This window comes from Protopterus annectens, chromosome 1.part2 (assembly GCF_019279795.1).
Source record: "Protopterus annectens isolate FY-2018-M chromosome 1.part2, PAN1.0, whole genome shotgun sequence".
NCBI lineage: Eukaryota > Metazoa > Chordata > Ceratodontiformes > Protopteridae > Protopterus > Protopterus annectens.
In genome coordinates this window covers 206,859,324-206,883,638 of record NC_056727.1, presented here as the reverse complement: position 1 = coordinate 206,883,638, position 24,315 = coordinate 206,859,324, and the positions used below count along the sequence as shown (strand labels likewise).

Here is a 24,315-nt window from a genome sequence, read left to right as displayed (position 1 = left end):
AAAATAAAAATCTTAACTGCATTGTTCACCATTTGTCACATCTGTATAAAATATCAAAGGTACAAAGGTCCCATGAAGACTGAGCAGGAAAAGCAAACAGTAGTAGTTTGTGACAATTTCAACACTCCTGCTTGACTTGTGGCAGGAACTGCGCTAGTCCATTGTCCTTTTCCCTTGAAACTGATCAAAGAATTTTAGTTATGTCATCTTTTCTTACAAAATAAAATTTGTCAGTCTGTCTTCTCTTGTTAATCCATTCGTTTGCTCTTCTTCAGTATTTGCTTTTTTCATCTTTGTCTTCACCAATAAATGGCCTACTTTTTTACTTTTGTGTTACATGTGAAAGAATTATTGTAGTTTATTTTCTCAGTGATGCTATCTTTTTATTATTACTGTTATTTTTCTGGCTAAAATGGCAAGTCCTAGGCCTTTAAAGAAGTAAGCAGTCCCCATATATATTGTTATCTTTGTCAGAACTTGATTTCCCTGTCAGACCAAAATACTTCCTATTTTTCCTGCCCTGGATATAACTCCAATATAGAGCACTCTTATTCCTGCTTCTTTTTGGATTTGCACACCTCAGAGAACCACGTAGTATTTAAGAAACAGGGCGGTACTATAAGGACAGAGAATAGACACATGACAGCTAGCTGATAACCACTGGGACAGCCCCTAGCTATTTTGATAACACTGCCAGTATTGAAGAGTTTGAGGATGTCAAATCCTTGGAATTGTCTTGGAAGATATCCTCATTTTGAAATAATATCTGATGCCTTCACACCTTGCTACTTACAATGCGGTGCATTTGCAGAGCTGTGAGATAATGATGACAGTGCTGGTTTACTTAGCAAAGAAATTATAGGCATTAAAGACATTCTGATAAGGCTTCCTTCCTTCTTTCTTTGACCTCCATCACCTCAGTGGACCAAAAATTGCTGGAGTGTCTGCACGTCTGGAAGGATGGTAGTGATCTGGACTCCATATCCTTTGCTGTAGCATTCCTAACCAATTAGTAAGGCTGATTGAAGCTCTGGGGAGCTGTAGTGTTGTCTAGGTCATGACAGCTTCATGTAGTAATTCTTAGACTTTAGCACTACAGTGTTGCATCAGCTTCACTAGGTCCTAGGTCAGTGTCAGGTATCACCATAGCTGGTGTTAACATTGATGATACTTCTTTTCTTGATAACTGGGAAATAATTATTGTTTTGTACTCGAGCACTGGGTTAAGTAGGGCATTTAAAGGGCCATATCTTCTAAAGTTACCTTAGTCCTGAGACTCTGTTATCATTAAAAGATTTTCATGGTGCCTTTGTTTGAGCCTTTAGTTGGGTGACCACTGGTTCACTTGATGTCCAGGGGTTGAATATTTCACTGGAATGTTTCTTTCTTTGGTGACTAACCTATGGCTTCTGTCCTCCTTTGGATATAGAGCCAGTGGTAGTTTCCTTGGGAGAGAAGACCCCTTCTTGTATAAGCAGTAGCTGTTTGAGACTTTGCATCAGTCGATGTCTTGTTCCAGTGAATTTATTTCTGATGGGCTAGCATAGTATATCAGACAACAGTGATCCTGTTCTGGCGGTGCCGTTGTATCTAAGGTCCACAGGGTTAGTTCAGTGCTTGATATGACAGTGGTTCTTTAGTTGCTGCACAGAACATAGTTTAAAGAGTCTCTTTATTTTCACACCACTTTAGTCACATTGGCACTCTAACAACACTTTAATGAATTTTTCTCCTTCTAATAACAGGTTCCAAACTTATTACTGTGTGACTGTTCAGTTCATATCTCCCTCCCTCCCTCCCTTCCTTTGCTACATGCTGATCTTCAAGACCTTGGATCTAAGCACTAAGCACTTGTGCAGTGACCTTTTTTTCCATAGCTATAATGGAGAACAGCTGGATCATGTGTAAGTCATGGTCAAAAAGTGCATATGCCAATTTCACTTACATCCCTAGAAATACCAATATTGTTAAGTATTCTTTTCCTTTACTACTATCATTAAAGAGCAGCATGTGATGGACAAACAGTAACAACAAATAACTAAAACTAACAGTGGTATCCAAATGTGCTGTGCTTTAATAGGAGTAGTAATTGTTTACCTCTCAAAATATTTAAGCAAGAAATGTAAACAAAGCCAAAAATAATGGTGGGGGGGGGGATAAAAGACTAAAGTCAATGACATGTTTTAAAAATTTTAAAGTTAATGTTTTATATCAGCATGCCATTTTCTGAACAAAAAGTATGAGTAATGTCTGACATTGCTGACTAATATATAAAATACGTCTTGATCATCTGTAATCTCTGACAGCATTGTCATAGTATGACACTGTAATGTCACAACATGTAACCCCAAAGATCCTACAAGTGCCCCATTGAGGTCCTCACAAAAGGCCTTTCATCAGTGAAAGAAATTTGTAGTGAAAACTCAGAGTGAAGGTGATCTGGTAGTTTGTGTGACCAAGACTTACCTAAGCTAGTATCCAATGACAAGCGACCCTTGGTAGTTATATTGGGAAGACTTACTGTTGCTTTGGAAGTCATTTTCCAATATAAGATTGCATTAGAAGTTCCTAACTTATGGAGCCATTGGTTGAGCAGTGACTGGAAATAAATATCAGAAAGTGGGCTTGATAGTTTATGCTTCTTACCCAGGCCATCTCTGAGTAAACTTGCTGGATGGACAGAAGATTTTTGTACAACAGAGGATGTACAGAGGTGGTTCTTGGTTAGCAGAGATAACAGTGAGCCCAGTGAGCCCAGTCCATAGATGGATAAAACCTTGACTTTGACCCAGATGACCCCAGTTAGATTAGCAGCTTGGCACATAATAGAGCTGGCAGGGAGGATTGAGCATGCGGGTGTAGCTCACTATACCAATAATTAGTAGTAGCCTCCATCATCAACTGCACAAGGGCATGCACTTGCACAGAAAGGTATAGTGTCTCCTGCAATGGTACAGTTTGTACATCCTCCCACCCAAAGAAGAGTTAGGTTGTAAAACAAAAAAATGTTGCCATTGCTGGGATACTGGTGAGGCCACAAGGAACCCTCGTGACTGTCTGGATGACGATCCTACTGAAAACTCTGCAAATTTTAGTTTGACTGGGGAAGTTTGAAGCTTGGCAGACTCTGGGGCAAAATGTGAATTAAAAATGGCAACAAAAAACAAATAACAGTGAACGAGACATGGACACAAAATCTGTGAAACAAATATGAAGTATCATGGAAAATAACAATGCAGTGTCTTTATTGAGCTTAAAATGTTGTACAGAGGAGAGGTGAATAAAGACTTAAGATACAGAGACACAGCTGTAGGGATTTGTTTACTTCTGTTCTTGACATTTGTTTAAACTGGACCCAGGGCATAATGTACAGAATAAGTAACATTTATACTTGATCAGACCCATTCTTTATTTAACACCAAACTTTTTTCTAGTGACGAAGATCATTCTGTGTTTGGCTAGTGACTGTAAATGAGTTCAATATGACAGTGCTTATTTTTTTTGGAAAATGTGCTTTGACTTTGGGCATAAGAATAGTTTAGGCATGACTGAGTTTTAAGTTATATGGATTATAATGGCTATTCAGGCTACATTTTGTTAGGTGTTACTTTAAATTTTAAGTTATTATTGCTTCTTCTATGACTGTTGTTAAACTTGGTGATTCAGGAAGTCTCCATCCAGTGTTACTGTGCACAGATGTGTTATGAGTGATGCATTTGAATGTTAGATCTGGCTTGGAAAATGGAAAGAATCCATGACAACAAAATACTTGGGCTTAAAAATGTACCAAGGTGGACTTAAACCCCAAAAAGGCAGATATGATGACCTGATATCTCAAAAAACTTCTTTGTAATTGGTGACTCTGTGGTGTTTAAAACAGGTACATACAGTCATGTACCTCACTGGACTTTGTAAGGAGTTTGTGACAGTATTGTGCCAGCCTTGGGCAAATGTTAGGCATGCCAAACAGGTTAAAATGGTTAAGGCTAATTGTTAGGGTCATTGTTCATACTGGAGTGAAAAATATAAGAGGGTCCTCCATTTTGAATATGCAACAGGATATGGCGAGATTATTAAACATCGCTGCAAGTATGGGAGAATGCATCTGCTTAGATGAAACCTCCCATCACCTTAAATGGCATCAAAATATCATGTAAAAAATTGGTATTCATTCAGGGAATCTGATACCTGTCAGTCTCGAGTGAGATCTGCATCCAGCCAGAGTACTTTACCTCTGATGGCTGGACAGCTCTCCCTGGTGAGTACTGTCCTGAACAGGATAATTTCTGCCTCTTTACTGTATTTTTAAGGCCTCTTCAAATTCCAATGCAAAAAGAAAGGAAAATAGATAACATAAAAAAATTATAGTTCAGGTGTGGTTTTGGTAAATGAAATACGCTTCAACAACAAAGTGATTTAATTTAGAAGATTTTTCTCTGCTTTGGTGATAGTGATATTTGTACCATTAATATAGTTTGAGCTGGGAAACGTATATCACAAATTCCACTATTTACCTCATTTCATTGTTGTAGATCTGAAGGGACAGTTGGCAGTGTCTCAGTCTTTGTGAAAAAATACCTAAAAGCCAGAAGCCAATAAATTCAGGTTTCAAAATTATTCATAGAATAATCAGCTTCAGTGATATTGCATATAATAAAGGAAACTGTTGCACTGCATCTATGTCCTCTACAGGGCTTGAGGGTTTCCTTACTGAACTCCAGTATGTAAAAGTCTGTGATAATGAATTGCTGTGGTCCACAACCATGGCTACACCCTCTGTTTTTAACACAGATCTTGTTGCTATTATCATTAACCAAAATGTAAAATCAAGCTGAGTCATAAATAAATGATCCTTCTAAGACATTGCTAATATTACTGTGATGCAGTAAATGACATACATATGAAAATGGATTGAGAGAGTCTCCTCAATGACTGAAATTTGTCTACTCCAAATACTGCCAGTGGGTTCTGTTGATATAATTACCATCTGCATTAATGAACACATACCAACAAGACACAAATATTCAGTCAAATATGAAAAAAAAAAGTTAAAATAATCACTAAATTAGTAAGATATGCAACAAGAAAAAGGAAGTACTTAGGTTTCAAAAATTGCCTTAGTCAAAAAAAAACTAGATTAAATAAAGTACAGAAACTAGTTAGTTATCTTATCAAATCTTCCATCTCCAACTATTAACTTACTTGGTCTCAGGTGAAAGCAGTAATAAGGTACTTTTTAACGGCATCAGAAAATTAACAGGGAAGTTTTATGTATGTAACACATTAGTAAAAAAAAAGTGACATGATCACCGAGCCAGAGGGTTTGGAAAATATCCTTGAAGAAAAATTCTAAGCATACTTCAGAAATATTAGGTCACAGTGCTATAGAGATGAGGAGAGAGATGCCTTATGTAACCATAGACATGAAAACTATTACCACAAATAAACTTAAAAGCTTATGTTCCACGGAACAGACATTTTTTCTGGTGGTTTCCTACGCAGAGTCAAGGAAATCTTGATTAACCCCTTGTTAGTCATGTTAAGTAAATGTTAACATTTGGATATGTCTGTCCCAGACTACCTGTGATGACAAGCTACAATGTACTAGTTCTCAGAAATGTGGGTGGGCTTACACCAGTGCCACACAATTTAAGAACCATCAGCCTGATCACTTTTACATATATAATAAAAGGGAGAGATACAATGAGGCTTATGCAGAATGATGCAGGGGGCTTACTTATGTTAGCTATGGAACAGTATGTGTATGCCAAGGGATGAGTTTATCTTTTGAACCCTGTGGTTTTCTTTGAAGAGGTAACAACAGCACGTGATGAAGGATGATATAGGCTGTGTACCTTTTCCTGGCTAAAACTTTCAACACTGTCTCATACTTGACACATTAATATCAATAAGTATCCATTCATATGCAATTAAATGGGTAAAATGATGATTATGCAGCATGACAAAAAGGTGAGTATCATGGGTTACCTGTCTGTTCCAGCATGATCACCAGTGGTGTCCTATAGGATTGCATACTGTGGCCAGTACTTTCTGGACTGTTCTTCTCAGATGTTGTTATTGTGTCTTTCGGCTTTTCCCGGTTAGGGGTTGCCACAGTGGAACTCCGGTCCGCTAATGATTGGCAGTAGATATTTACGTGCCGAGTTGCCAGCCCTGATGCACAACCTTCAACGAAGGTACGCCCATTCATGCATGTCTCCAGACAGAAGACACTCTAGCTGAGAATCGAACGGCACAACATCTTACTGTGAGGCGACAACGCTACCGCATCACCACCACCGCAGTTGGGAAATTGGCTATGAATGATCAGATATACTACCAAATGCAAGCTGATCAGCATCTTTTACTGAAGTAAATATGTTAAAGTTCTGCAAGATGCTCTACAGAAAATGTACACCTGGTGCAGTAGTTATAGCCTTGCTTTTAACATCAGTAAATGTAGCATCATGAGACATAATAAAAATGACGTAAATTGTGATTACAGAGTAAATGATCCAACTCGAAGAATGACACCATAGTCAAAGACCTACAGGTACTGGTAGATGGCAATTCAAACGTTTTTTTTAAAAATTGTCATCTGTATTGATCTTGACAACATTACATTACAAAAATATATTTACAAATCACTCTGTCTACAACTAATCAAACAAATGTTATAATTCTTCATTTAAACAGGTCATATTTGTCTTTTTTCATTGTCATTATGTCTTGCATATGTCCCCTTAATTGCACATCTTTTATAAATATAGCATAGGCTTATAAACTTACTTGTAGTTGTACATATGGAGTATTTTGTTAATCTTTCCTGTTACTGCCCAAACAAATGGATGTATTTTGATAAATTAAAATGGAAAGAATTTTTTTGTGTTTGTGCTAAATACACTGGTACACCTGATTTTAAATATTTTAATTCCACTACTGTTTTTCTGGTTGAACTTATCCTGTTATGATGATAATATGTATGGCACATGCTTCTATCCAAATTCCTCAAGGTTGTTTATCAGTACAGAGATGAGCATAACTGATTTGTTGACATTAGTATAATGCTGCAAACATTTCACTCATTTCCTGTAAGCTGTGGTACTTCTTCCAAGATCCCCTTTACCATTTTTTTCTTATTGTGAAAGGTCTATCTGTGAACTCCATAATGACTGCAAGTAACTCTCATCAGTAGAACACTACAGTACTTAACACTGGCATATCATTATCTTTTCACTCATGTTTGCTCTCAAGTCATTCAAAGCACCCAACTTGCCAGTCTATTATGCCATTGTTGTCTACTTAACAGGAAAAATAAGAAGAGAGACAATTGTCACATACTTTTTTTTCTTAATTCATATATATGAAAAGCTATCAGCACTGGAACAAATGTTTAATTTTTGTGCTGTCTTTCCTTTTTTGACATTGGAAGTTAAGGCAAATTTAGCACAATTGCTCTAAACAACTCTCTGTTCACCCCTTCATTAGTTAACACAACTTCCTTCAATCCCCATCATACAAAGCATTACACTCAGTGCTTCCTTATCAGGGCTGCCAGACCGTATATATCTTCATTCTTGGTAAGATGTTTCAAATGGTTATATTAACTCAACTCCAACCAGATGTTTGCATTTTAACCATCTGTCTAGACTCCCTAATTTTTCATCATAATAATTGCTCATTAAGTGTATCAATTTCTGTGCACCTATCATAGGTTCATAGGTTCATACTAAGCTATCTGCCCTAGGGCATTTATAAGCCTAGCCAGAGTGTGTTTGGCTTTCGCCACCCATTTTAAATGAATTTTGTTATGCCCTTTTTCGAGGTTAGTATACTGTGCCTCTGTCTAACAGTGACACAGAAGTGATACCCGGGGTAAACCTATGGTCTCCCATCCACTCATCAAGATTCCTCTTGAAGAGAGTCAATGAGGGACTCTGCCTAACCTGGACTGGGATTTTATTCCAGAGGGAAGGGAGCCTCTGGGTTATGAATCTGTCCCTCCAGCATGTCCTATTTGTTTCAGTGCTGAGGTTCAAGTCTCTCGAGCACGTAGCTCGATGGGATTTGGATTTTCTGAGGTGCAGCATGTCCATTAATTACGGGCTGGACAAGGATTTATACGTCAGGCACAGATCACCTCTGAGCAGGCAATATGCCACTTAGTAGAGCTGGAGTTTCTTTAACCGGGCAGCATATGGCATCTGTTTAAGCCCTTTGATCCTCTTTTGGGGTCTTTCCAGTTGCTGCAGGTGTCTTGTAAGGTACGTCCCAAAAGGGGCATTGTACTCAATTATGGGCCTGATGAGGGATGAGTAAAGAGGCACGATGACCTCCCCTGATCTAGATGTGAATCCCTTCATGATTAGGTGGGCTATATAAAATGTTTTTCTAACCACTTTGGCCACGTGGTTGTCAAATGAGAGATTGCTATCAACTTGGGTCCCCAGTTCCATAATTACTTCTTCCGTACTTAATGGATTACCACCTATGTGGTAATTTGTGGGCACTTTGTTTTTGCCAAAGGGGATGACTATACACTTTTTGATGTTTAGCTTGAGGCCATGGCTCTGGCACCAGTTGTCTGTTTCTATGAGGCCCTTTTGTAGGATGCTTATGTCATCTGCAGAGTCGATTATGGTGCCTAGTTTGCAGTCATCTGCGAACTTGGTCAGCCACAGTCCTTCCGTGTTGGCCTGTACCTCCGAGAAATATATACCGAACAAGAGAGGTCCCAGGACTGAGCCTTGTGGGACGCCACTTGTAACTGGTTTGGAGTCTGACATGGCTCCAACAATTCTAACCATGTGGGTTCTGTCCTTGAGCCAGTTTGCAACCCATCTAGTGACATAGTGGTTTATATTTAAGCTGGTGAACTTATCTATAATGCCCGAGTGGGGTATTGTATCGAAGGCTTTGCGAGGTCCAGGTAGGCTATGTGGACCACCTTCCCCTCGTCAATGGCCTTGGTGACTGTTTCAAAGAAATCAACCAGGTTTAAGAGGCAGGATCTTCCCCTAACAAAGGTGAACTGAGTAGGATCCAGTGTTTGTAGGTCCCCAATATCTTTATTAATGAGGCCCATGATGATCCTTTCCATAGCTTTGCAGACCAGGCTAGTCAGGCTTATGGGGCGATAGTTTCCAGGATCCATTGAGGCACCACCTTTGTGGAGAGGGACCACTGTTGCTGTACGCCACTCTTTGGGTACATATCCTGTAGTAAGGCTGAGATTGAACAGTAGTTTTATGTTTGGGTTTAGCTCTTCTTGGAGTTCATGTAGGACACAGCCCGGGACACCGTCTGGTCCCATTGATGCTGTGTTTTTTGCTTTGGAAAGGACGGCTCTTACCTGAGCATCTGAGATGTCAGGGGGGCAGCACTCTGCTGGGATAAATATTTGCCCTTTTGGTGGGCAGGGGGGGGGGAGAAGTTTGCGCTGAACCTGTCAGCTAGAATGTTGGCAATGTCTGTGGGTTCGGTGTGTTTTGTGTCATTTTGGACTAATTCTGAGCATATCTGGGAATTCCTACCCAGGTTCCTAACATAACTAAAGAAAGCCTTGTGATTATCCATAGTGTCCTGTGCAATTTTTCTCTTGAAGCTGGCCTTAGACGATTTTATGAGTGCCCGTAGTTTTTTGCTAATACTGATCAGAGATGCCTTCCCTTTTTCGGATTTTGCTCTATCATGTAGTAGCTTCCTCCTTCTATTGTATAATTTGTTTATGGCTGGGGTCCACCAGACAGGACGCCTGCCTTTGGAGGATTGGGTCTTGGTTTTATTTGGGATTACATGATCCATGCATTCCTGAAGGTGTTCATAGAATGCGTTTATAAAGGAATCGTATTTTCCACAGGCCCGGGGACTTTGAAGGATTCCACCTCGGTTTTGAGGAGTGTGAAATTTGCTTTAGAAGTTTTTCACTGTGGTTTTCTGGGCAGGGGGTGTGGTCGGGATGTGAATATCCAGTGAGATTAGTTTGTGGTCTGATATTTATGGTGTTTATTCCTGTTTATATGTTAATATTTTAACATATTTACACACACACATATATATATATATATATATATATATATATATATATATATATATATATATATGTATGTATTTATATACACACACATTTTTTACATCAAATAAGAATAATAATATGTGAATGAATCGTGAATTTTTTGATCATATGACTTGATAATCACATGACTTTTTAGGGTGGGTTTGTGATGTCATGAATCAGGAAATGTATTTAAATGAATTTTTGAATGCCTTTTATTTGTCTGAAGAAGTTCATTTTATTTATGTGAACAAAAACACTCACATTAAAAGGTTTTTAAACTATAACTTGGATTATTGGATTATTTCCAGCTTCGAGGTGCCTGGATTCCTGTTTTGGATTATTATCAACTACCTGATATTAATAATTATCACATACGTGCCAGTCATTGTGATTGTATATATATTTACACTTTAACAAACAAATTTAAGATAAACAAATATGTTGACTCAGTGGTTAAATAACATTATTCATGTTTCAGTATTAATGTTCAGTGTTCAGCATTATGGTTAAGGTAACTCTACGCCATGTAAATGGCCACCATGGAATTTACCACCTAACAACTTTGTTTCAAAAGCAAGATTGCCAACCCACCAATCCAGCTCCTTCTTAAGTATATCTACAATGGGTGCGGATGTTAAATTTAATGCCAATGAGTTCCAAAATACCTCCCCTGTACACAAAAGTAGTGTTTTTATTAAAGGGGATACTGCCCATAAGTTGTCAATGAGATTTTTGTTCCTTGTGTTCACATTACGGTAATTGAAATTTATACTGTAGATAGATGGCAAACTATCTTCATTATGACACTTAAATACAATAATAGCATTTCCTGTCATTATTCTCTATGCCACAGAGCAAAGCTTTAGAGCCTTTAATCTGTCTATATAATACTTTCAACAAAGGCCTTTTATCTGCCTTGTAAATGTCCTTTGAACTTTCTCCAACCTTTTTACACACGTTTTGTTATAATGAGACCCCCCTCCCATTATTCAGTTTGGGATCTAATGAGAGCAATATATGGGGGAGATCAGCACATTGTCTCTGATTCTGATTTTTGTAAAGATGTTTTTCGTGATTCCACAGCAGTGACTCGCATCCACTAAACCTAAACTTGTTATCCTCTGTTGTACCAAGATCCAGACAGACAGTACTGCATTAATGTTTATATGATCTGTTGTGTAGGGAAACATGTGGTTAGGTTTTCCTAAATTTAGGACATTACATAAATACTACCTTATTAGTTACAGACCAATTATATAAGCTGTGTGTGTGTTTCTGCACAAGAGCGTTGTCATTTAGGTTTCTTACCACAGTCTCATTTTTAACATCATTTGCATATTTAGCAGACCAGACATTTCTGTGAAGGGAGAAGTAGGCATGAACAAGTTTAACAAAAAAGGCCCCAATATAGGCATCTGCGGCACTTGAATGTTGACAATTACTTCCTCATAGTATTTACCACTGACTTTCACCCTCCATCTTCTATTGCACAACCAGGTTGCTACCCATACTATTATTGGATCATCAAAGTTTAATGATTTCTTCACTTTTCGGTATCTTCCAATGTGGCAGAGAGTCAAAAGTCTCTGACAAATTAAAGTATATGATATCTGCTGGCAGATTGTATTCAACTTAGTGAACCACATCCAAATGGAACTCTTTTTGGTTGTTTAAACAAGATTGGCCTGATGTAAACCAGATCAATTAACTATCTAGCAGTACCTAAACTAGTGAAGATGGTCCTCTCATGTACCTTTCCAATAATGCTTGTACTAGATAACAGTAACAGAAGTAGAATTATTACCTTTAGGTGCTGGGATAGCAGTTACCTTTGTCGGTACAGCAGTGTCAGCGGCTCAACAGATAGCACACTCACATTTTGTGCTGGAAGATCAGAAGGCTGTGGATTCCCACACTAGGTACTTGGATTAATTTTCTAATAGTGACACTGAAGTGCAGCATAAGGGGGGTGCTGCACTCCTAAACGTGCCATCTTTTAGATGAGCTGTTAACCTGAGGTCCCATATGCCTGAATTGGTGGTAGCTCAGGTTGATATAAAAGGCCCCATGGCAGTTATTGAAAAAAAGATTCAGGATGTTCCCTAGTACCCTGGTCAAATCAGTGTGAACATCAACTTTGGTGTCCCTTGAAAAGAAGACACTGGCCTTGTGGGATTAATTTTGTCAACAAAGAGTAAATAAATAAAATAAAAAATATCTGATGTTACCAGTTCTCATTCATCCTCAACATATGGGACTTTGATCCGAATCAGCCACTATTTCAGCTCGCGGAAGCCTACAAAGTATCATGCTCCTCCCTACCCACAATGCCCTTGTCCGCATTCCCCTCAGATCTTGTTTGCCGGTCTAAAAAAAAAATCTATCTATCTGAGTTATCTTACAAACTCATAAATCTTTCTCCTGCCCTTGTAATAAACTTTGTATCTCTAGTGTGTGTGTGTGTGTGTGTGTGTGTGTGTGTGTGTGTGTGTGTGTGTGTGTGTATGACAGTCCGTGACTGACAGTACTGTTGGTATCTGTAAATCACTTCTTTGTTACAGTCTCTCCCTGTAGAAAAATGGTATCTGCGATCACTTCTTTGTTCACACTCTCTCCCTGTAGAAACATTTCAGACAAAGGATTTAAGAAGTGTGCTAAAAGCGGACACAAAATGTCCTTTTCGGATGGGCATTCCTTATGTGTCTACTGGTTGGGACATGAACATTTAAATAAGCAGTGTGACATCTGTGAGGCCTTTAATCCTAGAGCTCTCACAGAGAGGAATAATAAGTTGATTACCCTCCAACTTCTCTCAGGCCATCTTTGGAGTCCAACTGTCGACTTCCTCAAAGCTGAGGGACCATACAAAGAGGTCTAGATCAGCTGAGGCTTCATCCTCTTTGGAACCTAAGAGGAAAGTGCTGAGGTCAGATCTGACTTCACTGATTCCTCAAAATCTTCAGATCTGACAAAGATAGTATCCCTGGATCCCAAGACGCAGACTTTTTCTAATCCAAAGTCCTTGGATCTGAAATCCCTCCCTCGGATGGTCTACTCACCATCATTGAATCCAGCGGAGCCTTTCAAATCTTCCTTCATCAACACTCCATTTGACAGATCTTCACTTTTTGGACCCACTCTGAAAGACACACTTTCCAGGTATGAAAAAGATGGAAAGACCTTGTATGCCATTGGAGTACATTTTTCAACCTCTCCAATGAACATTTTCAAGGAATCAATGGGGAGGTCATAAGATGTGGTTCAAGAAATCTCAAGGTCCATTCCAAGACACACGTGGAACTGGTTCTCCCAGAGTCAGAGGGGTAAATGATAATGGCAGAAGATGCCCTCCTGGCAGAGGAGGCCTACAGAATACAGGGTCTAGAGATGGTTTCTTTAACAGGCCCTATCAGCTCTCCTGAAAGGAGGACCAGATTGTTTTCCTCTGGAGGCAGTCGGATGTCGACTTTTCTTGCACCAAATGGCCTGGCTAAACATAACAAATGACATTTGAATGCGGAGAATTATTACCAGAGGATATACCATACCCTTTTTCTGTCTGCCACCACCGATTTCAAAGATCTCTGATGTTCCACCCAGTCAGAGCGAGCCGGCAACTCAGCAAATTCAGCAGTTGCTCGCAAAAAGAGTCATCCAAGAGGTCCCAACAGACCAAATAGGATCCAGAACTTACTCAAGGTACTTTTATATGGGAAGGGAGACCAATTTTGGATCTCAGTGTGCTAAACAAGTCGGTCATGCACATCATGTTCCAGATAGTCATGGGTACAGTTCATTCTACCCTTTCTGGAAAGGATGAATGGATGTGCTCTGTAAACCTCCAGGATGCATACTATCACATAAAAATGAACAGACTGTCCAGGAGGTTCTTGCATTTCTGAGTGGGAGCCAGTCACTATCAATTCAGAGACTTCCCTTTGGTCTCACCACAGCTCCCAGGGTGTTTACCAAATGCATGGCAATGGTGGCAGTACATCTAAGGCTGTGGGGAATCTGGGTGCTCCCATATTTGGACAACTGGCTCATCATTGCCCCAACTAGGCATCAGTTGGTACAAGCAAGAAACCAGGTACTAAGAACATGCTTATTTCTTGGAATTACCATAAATCTCAAAAAATTGTGCTTGCAACACAGCCAGAAGCTGGAATTTATAGGCACAATCTTCAACACGCAGTCCATGGTTGTGTCCCTTCCATTATCATGGGTACAGACCATCAGAAACCAAGTCCAAAGGATCATCTTCACTATGAAGACTTCAGCCAGAAAGGTTCTGCAGGCTCTAGGTTTGGTGGTTGCAGCCATAACCCTAGTGTCACTGGCAAGGTATCACATGAGGGTTTTACAATGGATGTTACAAGTACAGTAGTCTTTTTTCAGTCACCCTATGTCCATAAAGATGGCAGTGATCCAAATATGCAAGAGTTACCTTTCATGGTGAAAGCAGTCTTGCCAGCCTCAACAAGGTCGACCATTCATACTTCCTCAGCCCAAGGCCATTGTGACCAAAGACACTTCTTAGATTGGATGGGGTGGGGTACATTATCTGAGGATGACAGTTCAAGGCACTTGGCCTTCCGAAGAAGCCAATCTGCATATGAATGTTCTAGAGATGAGAGTGGTGCTTTTTGTGTTGCAAGCACTCCAAGACTATCTCCCTCTCGGGGCAATTGTAATTCAAACAGACAATATGTCAGTTGTTTGGTGTATCAACAAACAAGGGGGAAACGGGTCTTACCCCCCTATGTCGAGAAGCCCTCAGAATGTTGCGATAGCCTCCAATTGCTTTCTGGTGGCAATGCATATTCTGAGGAAGTCCAATGCAATAGCAGACAAACTGAGCAGGTCCATCCTGTTACCTCATGAGTGGTCACTCAGTCACAAGGTGTCGGAGATGATTTTCCATCAGTGGGGTCAGCCTTGCTGCAATCTCTTTGCATTTCCCCCAAAACAACAAGTGCAGCATCTTCTTTGCCCTTGTCCCCCTGATAGGGGATTCACCAAGGGATGTTATTCTCCATGACTGGTCCCATGGTCTGTTATACACCTAAGAGCAGAGTCATCCTCATTTCACCTTACTGGCCTTGACAAGTGTGGTTCTCCTTTCTTTGGCCTCATCTTCTGTCTCCACCTTGTATTCTGGATCTGACTCCAGACCTTCTGTCTCATCAAATAGGACTGATTCACCCAAACATTTAAAACCTCATACTATCCGCATGCTTTCTCCAATTCCATTATTGGCCAGGCAACCTATGCTTTATTTCTCGGTCTGTTCCATTTTATTATCGTCCCATAAACCATCCACCAGAAAATTGTACAAAAGCAAATGGAAATGGTTTGTTTGTTTATTCGGCAGAGCAGAATCACATAGAACCCTTTGCAGCTCCAATTCACACAGTCCTTGATTTTCTAGCTGGTTTGTTTAATAAAGGAGCAAGTTCATCTGTGATTAAAGATCAGCTAACAGCAATTTCAAATTTCCTTGTGGGAGTCCAGAATTCTGTGGCTTCTTCAGAAAGTTTGTAAAGTATTTTTAAAGGGTACTCTTTTGCTCAGACCCCCTTTGAAAGACCCTGTTCCCCCATGGGACCTAAGTTTAGTATTGCAAACCCTGATGCAGGCTCCTTTTGAATCTGCAACCAAATGTGATTTAAAATTTCTATACAGGAAGACACCTTTCCTGGTTGCTATAACTTCAGCCAGAAGAATATTAGAACTTCAAGCGTTATCTTCGAATCTGTCTTACTTAGTCTTTCATAAGGATAGGGTTACCCTCCGTACCAATACTTCCTTTCTATCTAAGGTGGTATTAGAATCCAGTATTAATCAGACCATTAACCTTCCTGTATTCTTTCCAAATTTCAATAACAAAGGAGAATACTTGCTACATTCACTTGATGTGCACAGGCAGTTACATTTTTACTTACACCCTATAAAGCGTTTAAGGAAATCAGACCAACTGTTTATTTCCTTTGCATACCATAGGTTAGGACAAGCTGTCACTAAAGTATCCATAGCCAGATGGCTATCAGAATGTATTTCCTTTGTATACAAAAAATTGAATATTCCCCTCCAGAGACAGCTCAAGGCTGATTCTACTGGATCTGTGGTGACTTCCACTGTATTCCTATCTAGAGCTTCCATGAATATTGGTGCAGCTACTACTTGGTCAAATCCACATAACTTTATCTGTCACTACAAATTGGATTTGGTCTCAAGGGGAAGAGCGGCCTTTGGTTTGGCCGTTCTCAGGAACTTCCTTCCTTAGGGTCCACCCAGGGCTGAGGTAGCTAGGGACTCTGTCCCATATGTTGAGGATGAAGGAAAATTGGCACCATCAGATAAAGAAGTTATGTTCTTACCATAATGTTCCATCTGTGTTGTCTATTTTCATTCATCTTCAACTCCCCACCCTCCTACCTCCTCTCCTGTAAGAAAAGAAGCATGTATATGAGGACATATTCAGCACATCATGTTCCTAAAGTGCTGAATTCCAGTGATGGCAATTTGTATGTTTCCTATTTCTTCTTCTTATTCCTTTGTATCAAGCAATATGGATTATCTGAGAGGAATGGGGATAAGGGCATTGTGGGTAGGGAGGAGCTCAAGTTTTTAGGCTTCCACAAGCTGAAATAGTGGCCGAGTCGGATCTAAATCCCATGTGTTGAGGATGAATGAAAATGGACAACACAGATGGAATGTTATGGTAAGAACATAACTTTTGATATAAGGCACAAAGCCATTACTTAATGTATCCTGAAACAGATAGATATTGCAATATTTTAGGTAACATTTTCAAAAGAAAGTACGTATTCAGATACCCTGGACCTGCCACTACATTGATCTTTATAGCTTTCACAACCATCTCAACTGAGTCTGGTGAAATAAGTTGGCAGGATGTCTAACCGTCATCTATTTCCATTGCACCATTTGAAAATATTGATGAATGAACAAAAACAGAATTAATTGGATGGCTTGCAGCACTATTTGGGTCTGTTATCACAGAGTAACATTCACTGTGATTTGTATGTCACCATAACAGTTACCCTTAAACTAACTGATATGTTTGAAAAAAAGCCTTATAGTTTGTCTAATGACTATAAAAATTTGTAAAAATGTTTTCATACTGTTATCTATGGCTCTTCACCAGTCTTTTTAATTTGCATGTTGTCTTCTTCAGCTTTTGGCTATTTTCCTGAATAGGCGCATACCTCTAAAATTCCCATAACAATTTTTTTTCTTATTACAAAACTTTTGTAATAAAAGTGACCACTAGGTATGAACTGACTGAGTGGCACTCCTCATAGCTGCTATCTTAAGTGGAACAAACCTTTCAGCTACTGAATCTAAGAATTTGTAAAAGTGTTCCAATTTTTTCAGAAACATCCTCCCCAGTCATTTTGATTTTCCAACTCCACTTGGTGATCTCCTCCTCTATTTCATTGTAATGCTCCTGACAGAATTTCATAGTAGTCTGAGAACTTGATTGCGTAGCTTTCCCTCTTTTCTGAGAAAAATGCCATTCTATATTTATACGATCAGATTTATCTAGGTTAGGAACCACTGTACATTTTGAATTTCTGTACTGTTCAGAGAGGGAGTACAGGCAGGATGGAGTGGGTGGAGAAGAGTGTCAAGAGTGATTTGTGACAGATGAGTATCAGTAAGAGTGAAAGGGAAGGTCTACAAGAGAGTAGTGAGACCAGCTATGTTATACGGGTTGGAGACAATGGCACTGACAAAAAGGCAGGAGTCAGAGCTTGACGTGGCAGAGTTGAAGATGTTAAGATTTGCACTGGGTGTGACAAGGATGGACAGGATTAGGAATAAGTATATTAGAGGGTCAGCTCAGGTTGGAAGGTTTGGAGACAAAGCCAGAGAGGCAAGATTATGTTGGTTTGGACATGTGCTGAGGAGGGATGCAGAGTATATTGGGAAAAAGATGCTAAGGATGAAGCTGCCAGGTAACAGGAAAAGAAGGCCTAAGATAAAGTTTATGTATGTGGTGACAGAGGACATGCAAGTGGTTGGTGTGACAGAGCAAGATGCAGAGGACAGGAAGAAATGGAAACAGTTGATCTGCTGTGGCGACCCCTAAGGGGAGAAGCCGAAAGAAGAAGAAGAAGGAACCACTGTACATTTTATGACTGATAGTGAATTGATTGCTAGAATGATATCAAGAATATATGTAGAATGAGTGGGTTCATATACTGCACTTTTATTGTAATAATAAACATTTTTCAAGCAGTTTATTCCACATTGTTGAATGTGAATCCATCAAATCTCAGTTTATACAGAGAACATTTAAATCACCTATCACAAAATGAAGCCCTTTCACTAAACAATTACATATGTCATGCAATTTTTTTTTCCTTTTCATTATTGTTGTAATGTGGAGGTCTATACAGAGCTGCCATTGTAACACATTCCCTACCTTAATGGATAGAGGCACTGTTATTTTACTCCATTACTCACAAACTACCTCCACATGACACAGTCCCTTCCTTCATATTCTGTGTTCATGAAAACCATTGTAGACTCTAAACTTTGCAGGTAAATATGTTTTATTATACCATGTCTTTGTTACATAAATTAGAAGATCATATACTCTTAGCAGGCAGTCAAATTCCACAATTTTATTATTTTAAACTGCTTGCATTATTTATCAAGTAAGTTACTTCAGTTATTAGGCTGACAAGAACAGATGCCCTAGCTACATGGCTAACCATCTAAAAAGGATTTTATAATCTTTGTCAAATGATTACCTTTAATTTTATTACTGTAACCTCCTAGGTGGTAGCCATCCCTAGAAAGCACTGCATTTCTACTCACTGTATTTTCCCACAGATGCAAAACTTAGATACTCCTGAACAAATACTGCTATCTTACCACATTTATCAAGCCACGTGCCAGTGCTTTCTTAAAATTTGAAAAATCAGTAGAGTGAAAGATGTCAATAAATATTAAATCAACTTCCCTCTCACTACTCAGCTTTATCAGGCTATGAGTAGTGAATTTCCAGTGGTCAATGGGTGTCCATCCTGTAGTATTACTTTTGCATACAATAACCATGCACACATAGGGCTTACCAATTGAAGTTATTTTCTGTAGAGTTTTAAGCACATCAAACATATTGCACCCTGGGAAGACTGCTCAGGGTAACTAGTTCCCTGTGAATCATTGGTATTAACTTTGATAATTAATTTATTAGACTAATATTAATTTCTTTAGCTGTGAATCACCATTTTTATATTGTCCCTTATTTAATTCCTTAATGTCTAAAAGAATGCAAAGACACATGTTGTTCCTCATGCAAGTTGATGTATGAGGACAAGTCATTAGCATTTTCAGTCTGATGTTCCCTAAATGCCCTCCTTGTCTTTTTCCTCTTTTTACTTGATGGGGAACCCAGTGCCTGTGTCTAAGAACAAAGGTGATGTTCACAGCTGTGGCCAGTATAGAAGCATCCTATTCCTGTCACTCTGCATAAAATTGCTAAAGAAGGGTGACTATCAAGTGAAAAGACCCAGAGTGGTACAAAGCAAGATTGGAGAGGAGCAGTTCCGATTGCATCACAAATGAACCCAGTGTTTGCAGTGAGACAGATAGTGGAGAAGCTGGAGGCGACGAATAAGTCCATCTGGGCATTCATAAACTTGGAAAATGCAAATGACAAGGCCCCCCTTACCAGTCTTGTCCCAAAGGATAAGGACACTCACGTCTTTATTAGATTTCGGAAGAAAGTCTACTCATCTTTGACCTTGGCATCTAGGGCAATTAATTGCCAAATACACATGTCTAAATACTATCCATTTTTTTGCTAATGCCCACATACAGCAAGTCTTTTGGAATCTGGTCCAATATCTGATTTACTTCCCATGTTGAATTCTGCTTCCCAAGTCTTTAAGTATTCTATTAAGTATGCTTTTGATGCAGTAGATGCTGTGTCTGGTGCTGCTGCTGCAGTTACAGAGATGCATAAGAATGTCTGTGCAAGACTTACAAACAATTTAAAGGCTCATATTTTTAAATGCTTAACTTTATAAAGACACTTATTTTTGGGAATTCGTCAGCTGAGATTCTTAGGAAGCTCTAACAAAGGAAATGAATTATTCTTTTTTCCTTTGGCCCTTCTTTTGAAAACCTTTTAAATCATCTCAGCAAATGCCTGCGAAACAACAATATAGTTAAAACTGGCAGATTGACTTAAAAAGGAAAGGAGAGGGATCTCAAGGATATCACTTTCAAAAGAAAAAACAATGACCATCTGTGACACTCAGCTCCTCCCCCTTCCCCAGGCAATCTCGCTGCTTTCATCTCTGTAAACAGGTAACCTCCGATGTCTGGGTTCTAAAAATAATTCAGAATGGTTACAAACTACACTAGGCATCCTACTATTTTATGCTGAGAATCCTTATGACTCCAAAGACCCACATCCATTTGTTCTCTTCATATATTTTTTTTTCAGATTTGTTGTCTTATCCAGTGATAATGCCAGACCACTCATCTCAACAAGGCAAAGGCTTCTATTTGATAATGTCTCTTGTTCCCAGAAAAGAAGGCATCTAGAGACTTGTTTTGGAACTTTCAAAGCTAAATACCTTTCCTTTGGTACCAAAATTCAAGAGCCTCACCTTGCAAACCTTCTCCCCCTGCTGTTTCCCAAGGCTTTTCAGGTCACTGTAGACCTCAAAGATGTTTACCTGTACATTCCTGAACACAAAAACCACAGCTGTTGTTCATAAATGTATTACCATTGCAGTAGTCTAAGCTATTTATGTTTAATCATCATGCACCAGACAGCTTTTCATGCTTTGGGTGCCTTCTAGTTGCTTCACCTGCTATGAGAGTGAGAAACACTCCATATAAAAGGCAGGTGTAGTGCTAAAATCTTAAGAGCTTTTTTGCTGCCTAAGTGAGCACTTCTTTGGTAGTCACCGCTTTATCCTGTCAGTCAGCTGTGATCTTCAAACTGGGTAGATAAATTCCTGATGGGAAAAGCTTTCCTTGTAAAACTTAATTTTTTGTGTGGAAAACGTGTTTTTTCACAAGAATTCTGTTCTAGGCGCTCTTCAAACAATGAGAAAGGAAGTTTTCATACGTTCGTAGGAGGTTACTAGGTTAACTCCCCTAGAGCCCTTACAAGCCTAGCCATATTTATCCTGACTTGCCCCAGTTGTCGGTGGTTAGGTGAGTGAAGTTCACAGAGGTAAGAATCTATGGTAGTTAATACTGACTTCCTCTCTCCAGAAGGGACATGGGCAACACTCCAGGAATGAATTTGCAGTCACCCATCCATTGAACTAGGTTGTGTTTGAAGACGGTCAAGGAGGGGCTTTGTTTGATGTGAACTGGAAGCTTGTTTCAGAGAAGCGGCAGTCTCATGGAGATATATTATCTCTCTAGCATCACCTGTTCATGTTACAGGTTAGATCAAGGTCCCTGGAGCAAGTGAGCCTCCTGCAGTTTGATTTACGAATGTGTAGCATTTGCATCAGGGCTGGGTCAGAGACTGCCCTTTTAAGCCAGGCACAGGTCATCCCTTAGCAACCTGTAAGAGACAAAATATAGTGACAGGGCTTTCAGTCTTTCCATGTAAGACTTGTTTTGTGTACCCTGTAATTTCTTGGTGAGAAACCGCTGTGGTCTCGCTCCAGTTGTTGCAGGTGTCTGGTGAGGTACATGCAAAAGGGAGCATTGTACTCTATTATTGGTCTGATGATGGCTGAGTATAAAGGAATTCTAACATCCTTAGATCTTGATGCGATGCCTTTACTTATAAGATGTGCTGCATAGAAGGATTTCCTTAATACTGTGGATACATGGTGGTCAAAGTTCAGATTGCTATCAGCCTGAATATCCAGATCACATACCACTGGGTCTACTGGTTGTGGCTGTCTGTTGTGGTTGTGGGTCTGGCTGTCTATAATGTAATTAGCAGGGATGTCCACTTTCCCAAACTGAATAATAATGCATTTTTTGCATTTAGCTTTAATCTATGGCTTTGACACCAATCATTTGCCTGTGTTAACCCTTTTTGCAGTATATTAACATCATTGTGGGACTCAATGATTGCTCCAAATTTGCAATCATTGGCAAACATGATCAGCAAACAGGCCATCCAAGTTTGCCTGGAAATCTCTGTGAAATAAACTCCTGACAGTAAAGGTGCCAGCACAGAACCCTGTGGTATACCACTGGTGACTGGTCTTTTGCTAGAGGTGAAGTCATCCACTTTGACAGTATGTGTCCTGTCGGTGAGTCAGTTGGCTACCCATCTGGTAATGTAGGGGTTAATTCCCAATTGGGAGAGTTTCTCTATAATACCTGAGTGGGGGATTGTGTCAGATGCCCTGGCTAGGTCAGGATAGGCAGTATGCACTGTGTTTCCCTTGTTCTGGGCCTTGGTGATTTTCTGGAAGAAGTCAACCATGTTTAATAGGCATGATCTACCTTTAACAAATCTGATTATTGTGGTTAATAGTTTCAGATGCCATGGGCATATATATAAATATCTGCACTGATCAGACCAGACTAGACCATCAGTAATGTCACCCCTCTCCACTGTCTTGGCCTGCAGGCCTTCTGTTAGGTAGGGTCTTTTGTTAGTAATAAATTCCATTAAGAGGATTTTTGCCCTAAATGGATATCCATATATAGGTTCATAGGTTTGTACTAGGCTAATGGCCCTGGAGCCTTTACAAGCATGATTAACCTGGCATCGTGCCACTAGACCATAGTTCCCAGTGACTCTGTTGAGTAGAGCCACTGGAGTGATCCCCGGGGTGAATTTTCCCTTTTCCATCCACTCATGAAGATTTCTGTTGAAGAGGGCCAGTGAGGTGCACTGTTTGACATGTATGGGAAGTCTATTCCATAGCATGGGCAGTCTCTGAGCTATGAACCTGTCCTTCTAGCAGGTTCTGTTGATTGTGGTAATGAGGTTGAGGTCTCTAGAGTGTGTGGTGTGAAGGGATTGGGATTTCTTTAGATGTAGCATTTCTAACAGTGCTGGGTCAAACATGGCTTTGTAAGTCAAGCAGAGATCTTCTCTAAGTAGGTTATATGAGACAGAGAATAGCTGTAGTTTTTTAAGTCTGTCTATATAGGACAAGTGTTTAAGGCTTAGGATCCTCTTTGTGAGGTACTTTTGCAGCCTCTCCAGTTGTTGCAGATGTCTAGTGAGGTACATGCCAGATGGGGCATTATACTCAATGACTGGTCTAATGAGGGAAGAGTAGAGGGAGACAGTGACCTCTTTCTTCCTCGATGCAAATGTAATGAGATGTGCCACATAGAAGGACTTTCTGACCACAGTGGCAATGTGGTGATCAAAAGAGAGGTTTCTGTCAACCTGTGTTCCCAGATCTCTTATAACGCTTTATGTGATCAGTGGACTACCATTGATGTGCTAATTCATGGGAACTGGGTTTTTCCCAAAGGAGATAATGACACATTTTTTGGCATTTAGCTTAAGGCCACCAGTCATTGGTCTCACTGAGGCCATTCTGTAGGATGTCAACATCACTTTGCGACCTATGTCAGCCAGAGTCCCTTCGTGTTGGCCTGGACTTCTGAGAAGTAGATACCAAACAGGAGAGGACCCAGGACCGATCCCTGTGGGACTCAACTCGTGACTGGTCGGCAGTCTGACTTGGAGTTAGCTACTTTCCCACTGTGGGTTCTATCTGTGAGCCAGTTTGCAACCAACATAATGATATAGGGGTTGATGCCTAGCTTAGTGTGTTTTTCTATGATTCCTGAGTGGGGAATGGTATCAAAGGCCTTGGCCAGATCAAGGTGGGCTGTATGAAGCACCTTGCCTTCATCCACAGATCTAGTGACTGACTCAAAGAAGTTGACCAAGTTGAGCAGGCATGATCTACTCTTCACAAAACCAAACTGTGTGGGATCCAGAGTTTGGAGATTCCCTATATCCTTGTTTATTAGGTCCATGATGATACATTCCATAGCTTTGCATATCAGACTTGTCAGGCTAATGGGGCGATAGTTCCCAGGATCTGTAGTCATTCCTCCTTTGTGGAGAGGGATAACTATAGCACTGCGCCATTCAGTAGGGACAAAGCCTGAGGTGAGGCTGTGATTGAACAGGGCACACAGGTGAGGTGCCAGTTCACTCTGTAGTTCATGTAGAACACAGCCAGGGATATTGTCAGGTTCCCATAGAGGCTGTATTCTTGGCCTTGGACAGTGTCTTTTTAACCTGTGCAGCAGTAATA

At 39.9% G+C, this 24,315-nt stretch overlaps 1 protein-coding gene across 1 annotated transcript in view; it reads left to right on the top strand.

Moving 5' to 3' along the window:
- LOC122788613 (WD repeat containing planar cell polarity effector) overlaps positions 1–24,315 on the top strand; it is a 2,136,001-nt gene that overhangs the window by 723,771 nt on the left and 1,387,915 nt on the right. The gene's annotated exons all lie outside the window — the stretch shown is intronic.